Here is a 20,846-nt window from a genome sequence, read left to right as displayed (position 1 = left end):
CAAACCACTCATTCCTCAGCTGAGAAAAACTGAACCACAGTGATGAGCCATGACTGACTGACCAGGTCTCACTATGAGGAGCAGACCTGGAACTATCAAAGCCCCTCACCCCATTCCTCTAAGTCATTTCTCCTCCTTAACTCTGACAGTCTGTGAATAGCCCTTGGAGTAGGGGTGGGAGATTGCTGTTGTACTAAGTTCCACAAGAGGTACAGATAAAGGGTTTCTGACAAGGAGCAGGAGCAGCACAGGAGGCTTGAAGGAAGATGTGAATTTGAGCTGGCTATAGAAGGATGCTATTTGTAGGAACCAGTGAAGTATGCCTTTAGCAGAAGAAAAGTTAGGATTGGGGTGAGCATTCCAGCAGAAGAAACAGCATAAGCAGAGGAATGGTGAGGACTGTGGAGTGCTGAGCAGGAGGCGAGCAGCAGCCACACACAGAGGCCATGGAGGGTGGCAGTGGGGGATGGGGAATGAAGAAAATGACAAGAATAAAAGAGTAACCAGAGACTCTGAGGAGTTGTGAATGCTGATGTTTAAAAATTGACTTAAAGGCCTTAAGTGTCATAAATGGGAAAAGAAGATTTAAACAGGAGTGGAAGGAAAAGTAAAGAATATGTCTACATTCTCAGTTGCAGTGAGCTGAGATTGCACCACTGCACTTCAGCCTGGGCAACGGAGCGAGACCCTGTCTCAAAAAGAAAAAGAAAAAAAGAATATATCTCCACTCTCAATGGTGGAAAAAAAGCCTTGCTATAAAGTATACTGCAGGAATACTTTCATTATGTAAAAGCCTATTTTGTTTTCATGTCATTCTTAGATTACATCATAGAGTGGCTGCAGCCATCTCGTACCATATTATAAATAAATCACTGGCTTAATCATAGAATGAGCCAGGGCCCCAGATCTGAAAGGAAAATATTAGATCATTTTTAATAACCGATATCACTCAAGCCAGTTGGCATTGAACCAGGGTGAGGTGATCTCATCCTGAAGAAGTCCAAAAAGGACCCAAAGCGGGTCAGAGCTGAGCAGGTCCCAGAGACACTTCCATTTACAGACGAAGAGGTTGCTAATGGCACCTGAGTAGAGTTCACCCTCTGTACTAAACAGTCTTGTCATTCAAATCAACACTTAGTTTCCAGTAGTGATGCCCAATAAGCCTTCCCCATGAAACACAGTGGATGAAGATTTTGTACCCAGAGTCACTATATTTCCAGGTATCAGAAAACATGAGCACATTATGATGTTTGTAGTTAGGCCTTGGGAGTCATTATGCAAAATTAGAAATGCTGAGGCTATTAATGATTCAGGAAGCATGAAATCTGGGGTGACCAACAGACAAATGCTGCAGGTCTGGGCCAAGCCAAGGGGACAGTGTTAACAGGACATGAGATAATGGCCTAACAAAGAAAAGAACTAAGGGTGATCTCCAGCAAAGAGTTACAGACCCTTAAGGTGATCAGAAACTTAACATTTAATGTGTACCAACTACATAAGAAGTACCACACTCAATAGGCACTTTATAGACATTACGCTGCTCTGAGAGCACCAAAGACTCTTTGAAGTAGGCACTGTTCACTCCATGGTTTGCAGAAGTGAAAACAGGTTAAAAAAACTAAGTGAACTAGGTAGGATTCAGTGACTAATGTGATAGTCTTCCTACTCCAAATTCTTCTTTACCATGTTGTCCTTGGTCAACTAAAACTCTATTTCCTACTAGGTACTTCTAATAAAAATGAAATAATTGGTAAGAAACACTTTAATAACAAGAAGAGTTGGCCAGGCGTGGTGGCTCACACCTGTAATTCCAGCACTTTTGGAGGCTGAGGAGGGTGGATCACTTGAGATCGAGAGTTCAAGACCAGCCTGACCAACATGGTGAAACCTCCTCTCCACTAAAAATACAAAAAAATAAAAAAAAAGCTGGGTGTGGTGGCATGCGTCTGTAATTCCAGCCACTTGGGAGGCTAAGGCAGGAGAATCACTTGAACCTGGGAGACAGAGGCTGCAGTGAGCTGTGCCATTGCATTCCATCCTGGGCGACAGCGAGACTCCATCAAAAAATAATAAATAAAAAAATAAGATGAGTATTAAAAAAAATGCTGAAAGTTGAAAGGGACCATGGAGTAGGTAGCAGAATTGATATTCTGGCCAGCCACATTCTCAGTGACCAAAGCCATGCATTCCTCATTTTGGCTGTAAAGTCACTAATAAGCTTGACCATAATTTTAAGGCTCCAATTTCCATTGATTTTTCTAGTTACATGAAGGTGGACTCTAAGGGAACATGTCATCTTCTATAAAATAAACTGCGGAGCTTGATTTTGAAAAGGACTGCTTTGATGGGAGGAAGAGAAGGATGCTCTGGAAAAGAAACTCCCTGCCAGACAAAGGGTATTGGCTGAGATTTTATGTCTGGTCTTGTCATTCTCAAAGTAATGTCGTATATCAGCTCTCTGTTCCTAAAACAAACGTTATTCGTAACTGCAGAGACACACTGTCTGAGCCGTGTAATATTGATTTATGCACATTTTCAGGACACAGCATGGCCCATCAGGAGATGCAGACCCCTGAAATTTAACTAAAAGGACAAAATCAAAGCTCAAGATTCCAACTTTTGACTTATTTTTCCTCATCTGTTTCTGGGACAGGAGAGAGGTTGAGAAAAGAAGAGAAAACATGCCTAAAAGTTGCACAGACTCATTATGCAGCAGAGACTGTGTGGAGCGGTGGGAGGTGGGGCAGGGAGAGGAGCTGCAGATGGTTCCTCCCTTGACTACCCTGGCTCTGTGGCCCTGGAAGAGTCTGTGCCCTTTCCAAGTCTTGGTGTCTCACGCATACAGCAAAGGGCTCAAGCAAGAACCTTTAGACGTTTCTACCAAAAAAGCTCTAATCACTGAGGAGGGCAAAAATATAGAGGTAAGGGAACACAGCATGAATTGAAAACTTGTGTTTTTCTTCTTAAAAGCCATGCCAATTTTACATCCTGTGCTATTATGTATCAATGCTTCTCTCAAGAGTTTTGTTGTTGTTGTTGTTGTTGTTGTTGTTGTTGTTGTTGTTGAGACGGAGTCTCGCTCTGTCGCCCAGGCTGGAGCGCAGTGGCCGGATCTCAGCTCACTGCAAGCTCCGCCTCCCGGGTTCATGCCATTCTCCTGCCTCAGCCTCCGAAGTAGCTGGGACTACAGGCGCCCGCCACCTCGCCCGGCTAGTTTTCGCATTTTTTTAGTAGAGACGGGGTTTCACTGTGTTAGCCAGGATGGTCTCGATCTCCTGACCTCGTGATCCGCCCGTCTCGGCCTCCCAAAGTGCTGGGATTACAGGCTTGAGCCACCGCGCCCGGCCGCTCTCAAGAGTTTTAAATGGAGTTTGCCCCCCAAAAATGTCTTCAAGTAAAACTGATCCACAGAGGTGTGCTGGGTTTATTCAATAGCTTCAGGCAACGCCCACTTCCACCTTAGCACAGCCATGTAAACCTGGGGAATCTGTGGTGAGCAGCCCCTAAGATGGTTCTGTGTAACTCCATCTCCTGGTATTCATACCTTTGTGCTCATACTCACCCCTCCCCTTCAGTGTGGCCTGGATTTGGCGACTCGCTTCTAGTAAAGAGAATGAGGCAGAGGGAACAGCGTGTCACCTCCAGGATTAACTTATAAAAAGACTGTGATTTTCCTCTCAGGGACTCTCTCTTGCTCACTCACTTTGAGGGAAGACAGCTGCCATGTGAGCTGCGCTATGGAGAGTCTCATATGGCAAGAAACTGAAGTCTTCAGCCCAATAATCTGTGGGAAATCCTGCCAACCATCATGTGATGAGTTTGGTAGCAAGTAGATCTCCCCCGGAGTTCAGCCTTCCGGTGAGACTGCAAGTCCAGCAACACCTGGAATGCAATGTGGTGACAGATCTTGTGGCACCCATCCAAGCTGCTCCCAAATTTCAGAAATTGTGAGATAATATTAATCAATGCTTTTTTTCTTTTTTTTTGAGACAGAGTTTTGCTGTTGTTGCCCAGGCTGAAGTGCGATGGTGCGATCTCGGCTCACTGCGACTTCCGCTTCCTGGGTTCAAGCAATTCTCCTGCCTCAGCCTCCCAAGTAGCTGAGATTAGAGGCATGCGCCACCATGTCCAGCTAATTTTATATTTTTAGTAGAGATGAGGTTCTCCGTGATGGTCAGGCTGGTCTCTAACTCCTGACCTCAGGTGATCTGCCCGCCTCAGCCTCCCAAAGTGCTGGGATTATAGGCATGAGCCACTACACCTGGCCTATTTTTTTTTTTTTCTCCCAACCCTTCATCCATGCCCCATGAGATCTGAGACTATAATTTACTTCAATTTCCCAAGCACTTAGCAAAAGGCCTGAAATATATCTGGTGATTAATAAAGGTGTATCATAAAGAAAGAAATGTTTCTTGTAATCCCAGCACTTTGGGAGGTCAAGGCGAATGGATCATGAGATCAGGAGATCAAGACCATCCTGGTCAATATGGTGAAACCCTGCCTCTACTAAAAATACAAAAATTAGCTGGGTGTGGTGGCATACACCTGTAGTCCCAGCTACTCGGGAAGTTGAGGCAGGAGAATCACTTGAATCCAGGAGGCGGAGGTTGCAGTGAGCTGAGATCGCACTACTGCACTCCAGTCTGGCAACAGAACAAGACGCCGTCTCAGAAAAAAAAAAAAAAGAGTATGTTTCTAATGTGTATTTCTCTTTTATATGTTTGTGTTTTCCCCTAACTATAAGTTTCTCAAGGTCAGAAACTAAACCTAATTCACATAGTTTCCTAAAGATCATGTGGTTCACTAACATCCAGACCACCACTGAGATCAGGGCAGCAAACACATACTCTATGAACCAGGGGTAAATATTTGGCCACAATCTACAAAGAGCTCTCTATCCATTCACACTTCAGATGCTGTCTACCACACAGCAACCCATTGAGGAAGACCTGAGAATTTGGATCCCCTAAGGCCATGCCTAATGTAGAGTAGAGGTATCTCCATTGTGCCAGAAGCCAAGAAATACAAGAATGTGGAATTAGGAGGAAGGAAGCAAAAGAGAGAAAGAGATATCACTACTTTTTACTTTCATGGACAGCAAACATACCTCCTACAAGACATCCCTGGGTTACATGAAGAACCATAGAGTTTCAGGGGACTGGATAGGTCACCGCTCAGACCCGGCAAATCCTCTTGTAATTTTTGAAGCAAATAACATAAAAGCAATAAAAGCTGGCTGAGCAAATGCTCACACATGCCCAGAAAGCACCTGACTGAGTAATTATAGACATCCAAGACATTCGCCTCTGACGGAAGTGACCAATGCTTTGCTTCCGGCAGAGACTAATACCTGATACTTCTGAGGACCAAAGAGGAAATATTAAAACTGAAAGCCCTTGGCGACAGTCGGCAATTGTAAACTGGTATCAACAGAGGGAAATCATTTCCTTCCTGACTCCCACTGGGCTAGTCATGCCTGGAGCAGCAGGTGTGATTATCTAATCTAACAAAGTAAGAAGCCAAATGGGCTAGACTATAGCTTCTATGGGGTCTCTCAAGCACTGAGCTTCCCGCGTTTCTGAATTTACCACCCTCCACCTCCTGTCTCAGGCAAAAATGAATGTGAAAAATAATAATACATAATTCTATTTCAATTCTAACCCGCACCATTAAGCAAAGTTGCAGATTGAGCTGCAGGACTGAGGACAAGTTAGTGCCTATCCAACTCGGAGGAGGAAGAGGTGCAAGGTTGGCAGGAAGGTCATACGCTGAGCATGTCTAATGTTCCCGATGCTGTGCTGGGCACTGAACTTACGTTGTCTTTTTCTTTATATTCAAGATGAGTCTTTAAGGAAGAAGACAACTATAATAACCTATCATATAGGAACCACACTTTATAGTTTACAAAACAAGTCAACATTTAACAACGCACTTGCTCTAAGCAAACATGAGGGGTAGGCAGGGCAATGATTATTGTTCCTAATTCTCAGATCAAAAAGATAAGGGTGAAGGGATGTTGTTTTTCTAGGGTTGCACATCTCATACTTGTCAGGACTTCTGTTACGCCATCCCACCATACTCAATGCCTTTTTATGCCCTCACAAACTTCTTAAGTCAAAAGTCTCTTTCTGTCCAGTTATTTGGGTTTTTTGTTTGTTTAGTTGTAGAGATAGGATCTTGCCACATTGCCCAGGTTGGTCTCAAAATCCTGGCCTCAATTGATCTTCTTGCCATGGCCTCCCAAAGCACTGGGATTACAGATGTGAGGCACCATGCCCAGCCTGTCCAGTCATTTGTTTCATTCTCATCAAACTATGTAGTCTGACCTCATCTGGGCGACAATTCCTATAACTCCCCAACAGAGAGTCAGCCAATGCCCGATAGAACACCCTCTGGGAAAGGGATCCTTACTACCTTCAGATTTATTCTATCCATGAAAATGCACACAGCACCTATCCCATGCCAGAGACCCCAGCAGACTCTGGAGACACACACATGAACAAGCAATGCTATCCCTCTCCTGTCCAGGTTCTATGTTCTTGATGGTCATGAGCACATGTGTCCCAGAATCTTGTGGCAGAATCCATGGTCTCATTCCTGAAACAATTCTTGGTTGGCCTTCATTCCTGGTCCTCTCAGCATCCTCGTGTAGAGTCCAGCTGGCTCATGCCTTTTCAGAAGGTGAGGCAGGAACTAAAGCCTGGCTCTCTAGAGGGTCTCTGACAGGGGGCTAAAGAGGTTTACAGAAGGCCTGTGGTTGCCCACGGAGCTTCCAGTCCTCTCTCCCTCTCCTAACAGCACCCAGATATTCCTTTGAGGGGCCACCTCTTCTCCACTGTGTAAGTACCATGAGGTTTGGATGAGACTATGTCCAAACTTAGTTGCACGAGAATCTTGGTTCAGATTAACATAATCCCATTATCTTGGCTTCAATGACTGGTTCAGAAATATACGGTCGGCCAAGGCTATGAGAATACAGCAAACCAGGCTCTTTCCCCAAAATGGGAAGAGGGATGTCTATAGTTTGGGTTTCATCAGGCAGCAATCTCATGACTCATGAGGTAAAACATTCCAAAGATGAAGCCTAGGCACAAAAAAGGGCAGAGCAAGAAGTGCTGCAGAAAAACAAAGCTAGAGTCCTGTTCAAACTGTGCCTGAGGCTCACACGACCTCTGGACTTGCCAGTTTCCAGGTGTTCTAGGTTTGCAAAATCACCCACCCACTTCATTCTAGATGCCATACTCTATGAAATGCAGGCTAAGACTGCATCAGCATTTCGGAAGCCACTCCCAACAAAAGCCACTGTTGACTCATATGTAGCTTAAGAATAACAAAAACTTCTAAGTGTCTTCCAGGTTGCTCCTGTTAAGGAAATCTCTCCCATTCTATCATTACATAGTTGATTTTTTTTAAGCCCAAGTGCAAAGCTTCATACTTATCACAGTTTAATTATAAACACTGAAAAAACTCAAGACATAGAGGAGGTGACAAAGATATTTCATTTGATACTTAAATGTTTGCTAGGGGGAATATATTCCAGATCATGTTTGAAATTTTAACAGACACTAAGATTTAAGCATCAAACCAGTGGTTTCCAGCCTTTTATGTGATATAGATCAATAGGCACATAGTCAGTTGTACTTTTAAGATACACTGATTAAGAAAAGACAGAGAGACAAAACACAACTATAAACTCAGTCACACTTTTAAGTGAAGTTAAGTTTTTTTCAATCACAACGGCATCGTCTCTGTTTTGGAAAACTACACCACAAATATGTCAAGGTGTATTATTTACTCAGTACAAAGCCAGCGCTGGGGGCATCTACAAATTGGCCTCAGCCAATGGGGACCATCGAATCAGGATCCTAAGTGGAAGTCACAGGCAGAATTCCCTTGCTAATTTCCTCAGCTCTCCTTCTAGCCCATGGTATTCCACACTGTTGATTCTTTTTACCACCCAGATCTTTTAGAATATAATGTTCTACTCTACCCATTAAGTACAGAGGTACTCCAAAACACAAAGGAAAGTTTACCTTACCTGGTCACGGTTCTCCTTTCTGAGCACACAACAGGATTTGCACTCACGTCCTGGTGGAGCTCTAGCAGGCCCTTTAAAACAAAGGCTCACACCCTTTGCCTAAGAAAATTTAGCCTGCCCTGCCCCAAAGGGTTGTTATAAAAATAAAATGAGGCCAGGCGCGGTGGCTCGCGCCTGTAATTCCAGCAATTTGGGAGGCTGAGGCGGGTGGATTACCTGAGGTCAGGAGTTCAAGACCAGCCTGGCCAACATGGTAAAACCCCGTCTCTACTGAAAATACAAAAATTAGCCAGGCATAGTGGTGCGCACCTGTAGTCCTAGCTGCTTGGGAGGCTGAGGTGAGAGAATCGCTTGAACCCGGGAGGTGGAGGTTGCAGTGAGTCAAGATCGCGCCACTGCACACCAGCCTGGGCAACAGAGCAAGACTCCATCTCAAAACAATAAATACATAAAATGAAATGAGATCACAAAAGAAGCAGCACCATGAACAAGGGTAAACAAGAGACACTCAATAATAATATTGCTTTCTTTCCTCATAAATGCCCAAACACTGTTCAATGACATTTTCATTTTGGTCTTTCCATTTCATGAACACTGTCTTCCATGCCAAATGAGAAAGAAGGAGGCAATACAATTGCTGGCAAGCTGAAATCATTGTTACTTCAAATTTTCCTCCAGTTTCAATGCTTGCCACCTTCCAAGAGCTGAGCTCTGCCTTTGCTTTGCCACATATTTTATTAGCATGATTATATATTGTCTATTGCCATAAAAGCAACTCAAGAAAGAAGGAAGGGCATTTCAGTTCTTCTCTTATTCTTAATGCATCCTAGTTGCCGATGCTCATACTTAAAGTGGAAAACACTGATGTTTAAAACTCATTAAAACATATACATTGATTTTAAAAGGCAAATGTATTCCTTTTGTGTGTGGGACTCACCAACTGAGGAGAAAGGTCTTCCCTCTGATGAGCGTCTAGTGGAACGATGAAAAAAGCAGAACACAGGGAATCAGATGACCAGGTTCTGTCTTCTGCTGTCTCTGAGCCTCACAGTTCCCACCTATGAAAAACAGAAGGGTGTTGCTTATGTATTTCTAGGGTCTCAACCAGCTTCAGAAAATCTCAGGTTTATAAAGTCTCTGACTGGGCTGTGGCTTACTTCTATATCTCCTAAACTCCTAGTCAGATCCTGGCACTCTGATTTCACTAATTTGACTCAGAATGATGGGGAAAGAGAATGCTGATGCCTCAGTGTTCATATCTCATCTCTCCTAGTTCTCCTGGGAAGACAGCTTCATCTTAATAACAGAGGTCAAGGAGATAAGTCAGTCAGATACTCACATTGTAAGGAGGAAAAAAAATTAACAGATAAACCTGAACTATACCAAATAAAAAAAGAAAAGGAATATGAGTTTGGAGATAAATTTCTAACTATAGGGCCTAGTGTCCTTTGAACTTTAGTTTCCTTGCCTGAAAAGTGACCATCAGTGAGCAGCAGAGGGATAAGCAATCTTGACATTTCCCAGTAAGCCATCCTTGATATTGTTTGGATATGTGCCCTCTCTAAATTTCACGTTGAGTTGTAATACCTGCTGTTGGAGGTGGGGCCTCCACTGGGGGTAGATTTCTCATGAATGGCTTAGCAGCATCCCCCTGGTGCTGTCCTCATAATCATGAGTGCGTTCTCATGATATATGATCATTTAAAAGTGTGTGGCAACTCCTCTGCCTACTGCCTCTCTTGCTCCTGCTTTTGCCATGTGAGATGCCTGCTCCTCCTTTGCCTTCGACCATGAGTAAAAGCTCCCTGAGATCTCCCCAGAAGCCAAGCAGACGCCAGTGCCATGCTTATACAGCCTGCAGAACCATGACCCAATTAGAACTTCTTTCTTATAGATTACCAAGCCTCAGATATTTATTTATAGCAATGCTAGCATAGCCTAATGCAGTCCTTATTACAGGTTTGATTTCATTAGAAACTATTCCTGTTTTGCTAATGATTATACAGTATGTATTCCAACACACAAGTATCCCAAGGCAAGGGCTGTTATAAAACTTGTCTTTCATGTATGCAGGAGAAATCCACATACCAGAAAAACTACCATGCCCATTTCTTTGTTGTCACTGTAAACATTACCTAACCAATCATACAATTGTTTTGTGTACAAAACAATTCAAAGTTCAAAGTTGGGAGGGATTTTTTAAATGACCCACCTCAACTTTTCCAACTGACAAGAGAACCCAGTGACCTGGGTAAGGAGGTGACCGCTTCAGGAGCCACTTGATCCACTGGATCAAGTGACTGCTTGCTTTGACAAAGGGCACCAAAACGCACTGGGCAGAGGGACTTGTGCTTGATCACATGAGTCACACCTAGAGCCAAACCAGGACTCACAAATCCAGGCCTCGGACACTTGTTTCAACGCTCTCCCAGTAATCTCAACAGCAGAAAGAAATTAAGTAGGCAAAATGGAGTATAATCAAGATCAGCCCAGAAAAGCAAGGAGTTTCCTGAGACCTAGTGGTCTTCAAGGACATTGGAATTCTGAAAGCCATTTCCACTGAAAGGAGAGAGTCATCATTTCAAACTTACTGAGAAATGGGTTGTTAGGAAGCCAACATTAAACCTGTGAACAATGCAATTTCATAAAACAAACCAAACAAGTTGCCCCTACCCTCACCCGCAAGCTGCATAACACCAAAGCTTCTCCCTGCAGAGAGAGATATAAATCACAGCAGTTTCTACAACAGCTGCCAAGGGCATCTGACTTCCCAGATTTTTAAACTTCACTGAAAGGAAGAGCTCTCCACCCTGGGCCCTGAGGGAGTCTCACTCACACTCTCCAGCTTCTCTCCAGGTACAAATGAAAGTGGTCTCCCTTTTCCATAGTCAACTTCTCTTTTAATAATGTTTTCTTCTTTTCCATAAAGAGAACAAGCAGCTTTGCTAAAGAACCGCTGTGAAATGATTGAAGTTCCCATGCAAACAAACCATTAGCAGAGTTCAAATGCAATTTAAATTACCAGTTGTTAAAGTACTTCTCAATTTTGTGGTAAGCTTCCAAGGAGAATTACATGCTATATACTATTTAATTGGTTGTTTTCTATTTTTTAACATCCATTTATCCCCCCCACCCTGTTATATTTCAGAAGTGTCTATAAAAGCTTCCCTTTAAAAAAGTATACATTGTTGAATAGATTAAATCTAAAGATTGAAAACTATCAGAGAAACAGCTGCAGGATCACACAGCTCAGCAGAAATGGATGGTTTTGACACCACAAAACATGCAGAATTTTAAAATCTTAGGAATCACCTAGTACTGCCCTCACTCTTTACAGCTGAAGACACTGAATTCCCAAAAGGGAATGATGGAGTTGGCACGAAGTATTTTCCCTGGTCAGCGACAAATTCAAGATGAGAAGCATTGCTCCAAACGCCCAGCCCTGTGCCACCTCTTCCACATGATTGCCCATAAATGGCAGAAGAAGATGGTATGAAATAGCCAATAAACTTGATTTTCCACCGGTATTTTTTTTAAGAAAATATAAAGCCCTCTTCAGATATACTCCTGACCTCAAACATTATGGGCAATGGCAAGCATCTCTCCCAAAGAGAAGAAAATAAGTAAAGGCTGATGAATGAATACAGTCAAAGGAGCTCAAAACAAGACACTTTATGAGCAGATTCTTGGCAGGAAAAGTCAAGACACTAATCTAGATTCATCAAACAAGTTATGTGACATCAAGACTGCAGATTTTCACAGGTCTATCTGGCCCTGCATTAGTTCTGCCCCCAGAGACAGAGAAAGAGAGGATAAAAAAATCAACAATGTAAAAGCAAGTCTTGTCATATCTGTAAACGGAAAGGATTTCTAGAAGCCATCAGGAGTGTAGTTTGAAGTTCCAGGCTTTGATATCAGACTTGTGTAAAGGATTTTCTCAAAGCTCAGCCTTCTCTGTCTGCAAAACAGGGTTAATATCATCTACCCATCAAGGTGTACGTAACCATTTCCTGGGATTCCATATCTAGCATGTATGGCACAAAGCCTGCATACAATATGCACTAATTCACGTTCACCCCTTCCAAGGCTTTTATAATTTCTCAAAGCCTATGGTTCTGTGATTCTAATTTATGTGGACTAAAACCACGTCTTGTAAGCCAAGCATATTCCCTAAGTCTGTTAGATACTGTATGTCTCCTGACTGTAAACTCATTTATTTTATCATTTGAAAAAAATTTCACAAAAATTTACATATCTAAGTATTTTGCTTTAAAAGCAAATTTTTTGGAAATTCTATTTTTAAATGGCCTCCAAATCCATATTTTGAAACACACACACTAATAAAATCTCAATTTCATGTCCAAGACCTTATTTAAATTTTCCATCAGCCTGTAAGAAAAATTTCCCAATTGAACGCTGAAGAAACTGAGGAACGAGGAAGTTAGCCACTCCCCCAGTATCTCTAGGCTAGTAAGTGGTAAAGCCAGGATTTAAACACAGGTGTTCAAAATCAAATTTCAAGACACAGGCTTTATCAATTTATAATTACAACTATAATATGGATAGTTCTTCTGCTAGAGGTGGAAATACACCTTTAAAACTCCTGCTATTTTCACATTTCAGGGAGCTGTACGATAAAAACAAGGCCTACATTTCGAACTCCTTTTTTAAAAGTTCATGTTAATAGCAGGTAAATCTTTCCTGAATTCTACCTCACCGTTATGTTCTTAAGTGCAATAAAAAGCTCAGAGCCCTGGCACTAAGCAGACATCTCCTGGTATGTAGGAAACAGACCTGAGAAAGGTTAACAATTAGCTGATATCAGACCAATTCATAAAACAATTCAAATGGCTGGGCTCATGATCAAACCAATCATGGGAACCCCAGCATGGGCTATGGAAGCCACTCTGGCACAAGTGTTAGTTAACAGAATGTCACATGTTCTGCATTCAGGGACGTACCAAGGAGAGGTTTGCTAACACTTGCTGTCTTTGATAAGGCAGTGTGTGGACCTAGCAGGTGTGGGTGCTGAGTTGGACATGCCTAGGGGTGTTGAAGAGCCTCAATGGGGGACATGCTGAAACACACAAGACAGAATGAAAAGCACAGAAAAGCAGGAGTACATGCAATGTCCTTTTGAGGGTGTAGAAGTTCTCTGCAAATGATGTGACTTCCAAATGAAGCCTGAACACCCAAGAGGATTTCCATGGATGAGGAGGAGGAAAATAGGCCTAGGGAACACGATGTGCAAAGGCCTTGAGGAGGATGAGTTCAGGGTGTTCTCAGAGAAAGTGACTAATATGGTGAGGCCAGTGACAGAGGATGCGGAGGAATGTGGTGGGACACAAGCCTGGAAAGGAATGTTGCAGCCCGGGCATGGAAGACCTTGTATCTCATGTTCCAAAGCACTTGGATCTGAAGCCACAGGTGTTGTGTTTCGGGAAGTCGCACAATAGAAAGTTAAATCGTAGCCCTATCCCTTTAAGAAAGGAATCCCCTTCCGTGGTCAGTCTCCAAGCAAAGCAAGGGTAGAGGAGCTACCTATGAAGGGATCTTCTCCCTGTGGCCCCACTCACAGAGAAGTCAGGGGACAGGTGGCTTTCAGAGTTGCTCTTAACCCATACCTTCAGTGACCCTTTCCTCTAGGTCTGAAACTCCCACCAACAGAACAGACCCACTGGAAGGCCCAGGAAAGAAGCAAAGTCTCATGTTCCAAGCAGGACTAACCCTCTGCCTTCAGGGAACTGCCAGCCCCACCCAACTCCTTGAATCAGAAGAAGCTGGGCTGGAGACAGGCTCCATCCAGCCTTTCTCCTGTCTCTCAAGCAGGAGCCAGAGGCCTATCCAGCTTGTGTTCTATGTGCCTAAAGCTCCACATCACAGAGCTCAGAGTTCTCTGCCAGGCCTGAAACCTCGTGACTGGGGCACGGGATTAGTAATGAGCCTGTGCTGGTGTCACCACTTAGGTTGTATGGAATCCTCCTTTCCCTTACAGGAACCTTTGTAGCAGTACCCATATGTCAAGGCCTTCAAAGATGCAATGCCCTCCCTGCCCTTGAAGAACTCCCAGTCTAGAAGGAGAGATAAGACATCAAGTAAGAGAGGACAAGTACCAGAGAAGCAGCACAGGTAACAATGCAAATTTTCATACCACACGGTGACATGAGGTGATATCATAAAAAAATGTAATGACAACAAGGGGAAGGAAAATTGTTGACAATTCCAGATTTACGCGACTTCACCAGGAGAATCAGACCATTTTTATACTACTCCTGTTAACATCGTGGCTTTCAGGGGGAGCACCTATTCTATCACACCCATTTGGCAGATGAGAAAACTCAGGCTCAAGCAAGTTAACTGACAGTGAGGAAGTATCACAGCCGGGATTCAAATCCAGATCCCATGCTCATAAGCAGCATACATTTGTACTCTATTGCCTCACAGCTAACTGTGGTTGAGTTAGCAGAACAGAGAACACAGATCACTTCTAATGGATGGGAGAGCAGGTGGTGATCAAGGATTATTCCCTTCCCAAGATGGCGTCTGTGCAGAAGTTTACAGGAGGATTGGGAGTTCTATGAATGAAGATCGGAGAGGTTATCTCAGGCTAAAGGAAAGGCATGTGCTAAGGCATGAAGGTGAGAAAGTGCAGGGTATATCTGGGGGTTGGCAGGAAATGTGTTTGATTTATAGATACATAAGCAGGAGCACCAAGGAAGTCCACAGTGGACCCACGTTGGTGTCCATTTATGACAGGTCCTGGATACCAGGGGCAGGAGTTTTTACTTAATACAGTTAAGTACTAGAAAAGTAATAAATGTTTCACAGCAGAACTGTGGCATGGTTTCAGCTTTACTTGGGATTCTGTGCTCTAATGGTAGGGCTATGCAAATAGCCTTTCAGCACCTGAGCCAGGGGCAGGAATACCAGGGTCAGGAATAATGGGCCCTTGGATCCTTTCAGGTCAACATACAGAAGGACATTGTTCCCTGGCTATGACTTCGGGAGGTAAGAAAATCTACACCTATTTCATAGAGGCTGACTGTCCTCTTAAGAGTCTCTGTGACTCATTAAACAAATTCCGGGCCCCGGCTAGAGCACAGGTACCCTCAATAGGTAAACACAACATGGAAAACAGGATAGAGTCAAAGAATAAAAGGAACTGTGCTTGGCTCTTGCATTCCACACTTATTAACTATGGACTTTTGAGCAACTTACTTCCTTTTATCAAGGGTGCAGTTTCTTCATTTGTAAAATGGAAACGATAATACATATACAGCTAGGTTCTTGTGAGAACAATCAAGTTGTGAGATTAGGTATGAGGACGTGTGATTCCTACACGCAGGCTAACATGTTTAGAATAAATCTCCCCCATCCCCAAAAGCCACCATGTTGAAAGTTGAAAAACTGCCCGATCTTCCTGGTAAAGTGATCTAAATCTGGATTTGTCAACAATTTTTTCTTCCTCTGTTGAAAATTGAGCTGTATTCCCCAGGCAAGTCATTACATCTTTTTGTGCCAAATTGTTTTCATCTTTTAAATGACCCAGTAATCCCACTTTGGGCAATATACATAAGGGAATAATCCAAAAGGAAAAAAGAAGGCAATTTGTTCAAAGATGTTATTCATAGTGCTATTTCTGGCTCTTTCTATATCCCCCTATTATAGCACTTATCTCACTGTGCTGTAATTATCCACTCCCCTTCCATACGCCTCCAAATTATCTTTGAATCAATCCCCAGCACCTAGCACAATGCCTGGCATACAGTAAGAAATAAATGTTTGTCGACTCAATGAATAGGTAATATAAAAGAAATTTTAGAAGAAACTTGAATAAGCAATAACAAAACTCTGTTTTTAAGAGATTATGCTAATTTTTTGAAAACCTGGTAACTACAGACTGCAGGAGGGGTGCATGAAGAAGCCTAAGACATGAGTTTTAGATGACTTAGTTTATGATCTCTGAGCATCTCTGGGCTTAGGCTGATTATAGTATAAGATTGCCACAGGATACCCAGGAGGATGAGGTCACAAGCTAAATTGCTTTGGCCTGGTGGCTAGAGGACGGGGCTTGGTCAGGAATTTTGAATTCTCTACCTGATTCAGCCACTACCTAACTTCTCCAAGACCTGAAAAATGAAGTAAGTATCTGCAGGGAAGCCCAGTCTGTTAAAAGGAATTACAGGGAACTGCCAAAGGCCAACAACTATGAATTCAAATGTAAATGAAAAAAGAGGACTGGTAGGTGCCCTTGGACCGCAGTCCAGTCCTCAAGACAAGGAGAGGCTTTCAAACCCCAGCTCTTCGGGGCTCCCACTGAGCCTTCCAGACCCATCTCACATGGAGATTGAAGATTCCTTACCAGGGAGTTTACAGAATACAGAAATCTCTGCATGAACAGACAACACATCATGAAAAAACAGCATGTTAAATACAGCCCATAAAGTCAGCATCACTCTGAACGTTCTTCATTCTTGGTGGGAAAGAATGTTTTACAAAAATACCCAGGGAGAGCAAAGGAAGCTGCACATTCTGCAGGGCTTATTTTGGGGCGTTCCAACAGCTCTCAGCTGGGAAGCCAAAGGCAGAAAGCCACCGTCCTCTGTGCATTGGCCCAAAGCTCAGGGTTAGAAACTAAATGGGATGGGAGTGAGAAACAGATACTCTTTGGTTTTGGAATGCCAGCTGCTTATCTGGGTAACCCCCGCCCAGGGTGCCTATTTTCATTTCCCTCTGAGTCTCCCAGATTCCTGCCCATTTAGCTTGACATTTCCCTGAAGGAAATTACACTAGAGAGCCTATAGACAACCACTCCCAAACATGCCCCGAACTTACTTCTCCTGCCCAACTTCTATGCCCTAGTCAAAGTTACCACCACATCTCACCTGAATTATGGTAAAAGTTTGTGCCTAACCTTCTTGCTTCTACACTTGCCTCCCTTTTACTATTGGGTTCCCTCCACAGCAGCTGGAAAGATGCCTGCAACACATAACTCAGGTGGTTCCCATCACATCTGGACTCAGGTCTAAGAAGCTCAGGTCTCTCACTTACCATCACCTGCTAGTCCCTGCTCTTCTCTCCTGCTTCTTCCCCTGCAGCCCACATGCTGCCAGCACATCAGGCTCCTTCGGTTCCTCAAACACAAACTCCTTCCCACTTCATGGCCCTGACCTTTGCATTGACCGTCTCCACTGCCTGCAGTGCTCTTCCCCCGACTTCTACAAGGCAGCCTCCTTGTCACTCAGATCTCAGCTTAAACATAACCTCCCAGAGTCCTTCCCCACTCACTCCGAGTCAGAATGCCCTTTGTGACTCCTCCCTTGGGTTACTTATCATTCCCTCTTATTTCAGTGTTCCTTTATCTGCCTCCTCCACACACCTGCACCAGCATGTAAGCGCCAAGGGATGGTTGTTGTGTGTGTCTCTTTCTTTGCTCTAAATCGAGTACTGGGATAATGCCCAGAAGAGTGCAAGGCACCTAAGTGGAAATTCAATAAAGATTTAATAAAACTAGATGAATACATGCCACGGATGGAAGAAGCCTGACAGACTGCATAAAAGGATAGTAGCCCAGCACTGTGGCTAACATCCTGGGCTTTGGAGTCAAATGCACATTGGTCACTAATGCCTTTACCCAAGAGTTACAGGGGTTTAGGCAAGCGTTCTCACTTCTTTAGGCCTTAATTTTCTCAAAAGTAAAATGGGGATAATAGCACCTGCCTTGTGGGAGTGTTGGGAGAGTTAGAGATAGGATGTTTAGTGTAAAACTCAGCACGGCCCAAATGTTCAGTTATCAACAGCAACTTCCTCTTTCAGGCGAGAAAAGTGAGACTCAGAAAGGAGCAGGGCATTGCCCAGGTGAAACACTGCATTAAGAGCAGAGTCAGGCCGGGCATGGTGGCTCACACCTGTAATCCCAACACTTCGGGAGGCCAAGGTAGGCAGATCACCTGAGGTCAGGAGTTCAAGACCAGCCTGGTCAAAATGGTGAAACCCCATCTCAACCAAAATACAAAAATCAGTGGGATGTAGTGGCGAATGCCTGTAATCCCAGCTACTCGGGAAGCTGAGGCAGGAGAATTGCTTGAACCCAGGAGGCAGAGGTTGCAGTGAGCCAAGATCACACGCTGCACTCCAGCCTAGGCAAGAGAGTGAGACTCCGTCAAAAAAAAAAAAAAAAAAAAAGAAGAAGAAGAAGAAGAAAAAGAAGATGATGAGCAGAGTCAAGTCAGAAAAATCATGGCCAGTTTTGACCCACTATTCCACAGACCTAATAATTACTAAAATATTAGATATCATGACACGCATCTGTATATTCTGCCTTGTTCCAGAAAGGATCTGAGGTACCTCACAAAAGATGCTAATAGTTGATGATTTAAGTGAGAAAATGCGTAAGGAGAGGGGAAAATAAAGCAAAGAAAGGGGAAAGGGAATACAAAAAATAAGAGCTGGATGTCTCATACCATTTGCTAGAGGTAAGCTTTAAATTTAGCTATGGACTTCCTAGAGCCCAGTACAAAAGAAAGGAAGCATAGCTGTGTACAGCCCTTTGGAACACTTGCTTTATTGAAATGCCACAGCAACGTGTAAGGAGGCATCACCATCCAGTTGAGAATCACCCTGATTTGTCACACTCTTGCCAATTAGAATCCAATATCTATCTGCTTACTCCTGATCACATGCCATTCTTACATAAAATTAGTCTCCACTACTGGCTATATGACTTTGGGCCACTTACTTAATTAACCCTTTGAAGTCTCTGGTTGCTGTTCTTCTTTAACATGGAGGTTAAAAAATAGTACTTAAATGGATAGACAAAATGTGGCATATTCATTACCACAGAATATTATTCAGCCTTAAAAAGGAGAAATTCTGACCCATGGATGAACTTGAGGATATTATGCTCAGTGAAATAAGCCAGTCACAAAAAGACAAATATGGTATGATTCCACTTAGATACAGAACCTAGAGTTGTCATATTCATAGAGAATGAAAGTAGAATGGAGAATGCCAGGGGCTGGAGGAGAGGAGAATGGGTAGTTGTTGGTTAAAGGTACAAAGTTTCAGATTGTGAGATGAAAGAGGCCTGGAGACTGATTACACAGCAATATGAATGTATTTAACTAAAAATACAACAATTATCCGGGCCTGGTGGTGCATGCCTGTAATCTCAGTTACTCGGGAGGCTGAGGCAGGAGAATCACTTGAACCCAGGAGACGGAGGTTGCAGTGAGCCAAGATCGAGCCATTGCACTCCAGTAAGCCTGGGCGACAGAGCAAGACTCTGTCTAAAAAAGAAAGAAAGAAAGAAAAAAGTTGATCCGAAACTGAGCTGACTACAAAGAGTTACTCCTGATGGCTGTGAAACATCTGAGGTGACGTAATAGGTTGGTGTCTTCTGGGTCTCTGTCCTGCTTTGGTAGGCTTAAAAAGTGTGTGTGTGTGTGTGTGTGTGTGTGTGTGTGTTTGTGTGTGTGTTTAAAATCTAATCCGAATCAGGACTCACCTTTGAATGGGCATAATATTCCAGAATTCTTACAGCTTCAAGAATAGTGGTAGAGGCTCAGATGGGAAGCCTTGCTGAATTTCTCTCAGGGAAAATTGCATAATTTTCACTTCCACAGATGGAAATAAAGTTCTATACTATTCATTCTGCCTTTTGGACAAGTGACATTCCCTTTCATGAAAGAGAAAGATATAGGGAGCAAAGGAGAGCAGATTGCATTCATACAACATTCACATGACCAAAAGAAGGGAAAGGTAAGTAAAAATCAAAGAACAAAAAAGAAAAGAAAAGAAAAGAGCCTCATACAAAAACAACGAATTCAGGCATCTGAGCCCATATATCCTAAAGGAAAGAGGTCTGAACTGGGAGAAGCAGGTTCTAGTCCTCATTTTCCTACCAACTAGATTAGTAAGTGTGAACAATTCTAACATTTCCCAATTTTGTCATCTTGCAGTAGAGGGGGCAGCTTAAGTCTAGAGGAATGAGAATGAACTGAGAGAGAAGATCTGGGTTCTAATCCCACATAATGAGCCATCTGTCTTCAGGGCCTGGGTCTCTGCTGCCCATTATCTCACACTGTGAAATTAGATAGATGTGCTGAAAACACTGCAGGACTCTTCCAACTCTGACAATTCATCAGATCTACACAGCGTCCTGCACGCAGGGTATTCCAGACGGTGGATGCTGTGCAAATGCTACACATCAACATTTTGCATACTCCTAAGTCCCACCATAACTGTTTTCAAGCTAAAACTACCCCTCCCTACATGTCCACAGACATCCCTTCCAGCTTGTTGCTTTAGCCTTAGTAATCAGACAACAGCACTCCCAAATTGTCTTTCTACCCAACTCAAATTAGGCCTCAGATCAGAGGAAATACCTACTTTTTTTTAAATATACGAATATAATTTTTCCTCAGGCCGATCTTGTCTTGAAATCCCACTGTAAGAAGTACTCCCCTGGGAAAGCAGCTGTCCACACCCCCAAATTAAAGTGACCAGCACTCCCAGCAACGTGTCCCATCACCATGCAAGTGAGCCAGCCCACAGGCTGTACGCCCCAGGTCTGTGAGCAGAAATGCCACTCATCCGGCAGTAATGATGTACTCACGCGATGACCGGCCCCCACAGGCAGCTGGCCCTCCACTAGCCCTCACTCCCTCTTGCAGGCCCTCAGTCCACTACGGGACACAGCAAGGTGGTGGTCTCGAAGCCTGAAGGGAACAGAACTGAGACATTCTCGCCTCAGCTTCCAGAACAAGGGGCAGAGGAATGAAGGGGGAAGGGTGGGGGCGGGGTGGGGG

The 20,846-nt window shown here is 43.6% G+C and overlaps 1 protein-coding gene across 8 annotated transcripts in view; it reads right to left on the bottom strand.

The window, feature by feature from the left end:
* Window positions 1-20,846, bottom strand: part of LPP (LIM domain containing preferred translocation partner in lipoma) — a 748,953-nt gene that overhangs the window by 669,116 nt on the left and 58,991 nt on the right. For 6 of the 8 annotated variants that reach the window (XM_017873421.1, XM_017873422.1, XM_017873424.1 and 3 more), the window contains one exon: window positions 8,976-9,096. The gene's annotated coding sequence lies outside the window, so the exon portion shown is untranslated. Of the gene's footprint in view, window positions 1-8,975; window positions 9,097-17,088; window positions 17,333-20,653; window positions 20,814-20,846 lie in introns of those variants that run through there. The other 2 variants (XM_017873423.1, XM_017873426.1) reach the window with 2 other exon arrangements.

This window comes from Rhinopithecus bieti, unplaced genomic scaffold, assembly GCF_001698545.2.
Source record: "Rhinopithecus bieti isolate Rb0 unplaced genomic scaffold, ASM169854v2 scaffold_5626, whole genome shotgun sequence".
Taxonomy (NCBI): Eukaryota; Metazoa; Chordata; class Mammalia; order Primates; family Cercopithecidae; genus Rhinopithecus; species Rhinopithecus bieti.
The sequence above is the reverse complement of the archived record's forward strand: the minus strand, read 5'-3'. Positions and strand labels throughout refer to the sequence as shown.